Below are 1958 nucleotides of genomic sequence, written 5' to 3'. Positions count from 1 at the left end.
CGGACGCCTCAGCCCCGTATGCCTCAGCCCCGGACGCCCCAGCCCCGGACGCCTCAGCCCCGTATGCCTCAGCCCCGGACGCCTCAGCCTCGGACGCCTCAGCCCCGTATGCCTCAGCCACAGGCGCCGGCATTAAACCTCCTGTTAAAATATTATCCGCTCATTGCAAACAAACAAGGGAAGTCTGTCTATAAACTGCAGTGTTGTAAGGTGACAACTGCTTCTGGGAATGCGCCTGGGCCTGTTTTACGTGTAACTGGGAAACGTGCGTATGCGCACAATGCGGATTTACATGCGTGCTTCAGTCGCACAGGAAATTACGCTCCTCCATCTAATACATCGGCCTATTTAAACCAGCCTGCCCTATCCTTAGTTGCTGGATGATCTTCAGCGAGTTTCCTGTGTCCCTGTACCTCTGCTGTAATTCCTGTGCCTGACCCGGATTGCTCCTGACCACTCCAGATTGCTGCCTGCCTCCTGACCTCGGCCTGTTTACTGGACTGCTCTCTGCCTTCTGTTTTGTACCTCGCTGCCCGGCTGGCTTCGACCCCTCGGCTTCCACCTGACTACGCTCCTATCTCCTACTTCGGTACCCTGCTGCTTCCTCGGCTCTACTTGGCCTACTCCAGTTCCAGATCCTGGACTTTCAGTACTGCACAGTGTCCGCATCGTCCTTGGCACTGGTGCTACTCCTTGTCTCTCCACCTCTGTTCCCATCTCCAGGGGCGAGGTACCCGAGCTGCAATGGAAGGCTCCTCAACTATCTGTCTCCAACCAGGTACTCCAAGAGGGTGACACTTGCCTTCCCCAAGGGAATCATGTTGCCTTGTGATTGGGATCTCATGGACACTGCTGCCTGATGACCTCTGCCCTACTGGATGATGCTGTGGAGGTGCAGATAGCTGCCCATGCATCTATATCAGCTTTTCCCAACCTGTTAACCCCAGGGGAACCCTCAAAATAAAACACAGGGTCTCAGGGAACCACTGCTAAAATTATATCTACAACTCAGAGAGTTTTCAATAACAGGATGAGGAATGTAGCATAGCTGGAGTATTAGACCCCTGGAGAGATCATTTTAACCCGCCCCCCATTCTATACAAGAAAACTATTTTCATCAATAATCATGAAATTAATAATAAAGTCTACATAGGACACACAGACGGTGAAAACTGTGGTGTACCTGTAATCCGTGAGTATATCAGTATAGTGTGTCCCCTTACAGTGTTCTTCAGGGTAAATGAGAGATAAATCCACCAATGCTCATGGAACCCCAAAAGCAACATCAGGAGGAACCCTGGGCTTCCAAGGAGCACTGGTTGAGAAAGGCTGCTCCATACACATGGTTGCAATATGGCAGACCTCAGCACAATGAATCAAACTATAAAGTAGGCCTTTGGATGCTCTATAATTTACTCTTTGGTCCAAAAAGCAGACGGTAGTGTGGGCTCGGTCAGTTGGCAGCAGTGTCATTGACAAACAGCATTACTTCCAAAAGACAGAGAGGCCGCCATTGGGCTAAAGCAGGCCCTCTTAAACTTTCTCCACTCGTGACCCCTTTTTGGGCGAAGACATTTTTAAGGGACCCCAACGTCGGACGGTGTGGACGGTCAGTGTCTGTCATTACCAACTACTACTACTAAGCCCCCTCTCCCTCCTTACCTTTACCTCCAGCTGCTGTGCTCCACTGCTGCTTTGTTTAAAGAAAGCTCTGTCAATGTAAAAAAAAACAAAAAACCTTCCTGTGCGCACGTGCTCAGGAAGGTACCAAGTGCACGGGGGGCGCGACCCTAAAAACTACACTACACTACACTGCACATTAAACAGAAAAAAAAAAAAATCTTGTTTCGAGCCCAGGCCTCCCCGGCCAGGACCGCCATCAAGGGGGTACGGCCGGGGCTCGAAACAAGATTCAGATCGTGACCCCTCCTGTTCACTTGCGGGACCCCATATGGGGC

The sequence above is a fragment of the Nanorana parkeri genome, unplaced genomic scaffold (assembly GCF_000935625.1).
Source record: "Nanorana parkeri isolate BGI_ZX_2015 unplaced genomic scaffold, ASM93562v1 scaffold2165, whole genome shotgun sequence".
NCBI lineage: Eukaryota > Metazoa > Chordata > Amphibia > Anura > Dicroglossidae > Nanorana > Nanorana parkeri.
Note: the sequence above shows the minus strand (reverse complement) of the source record.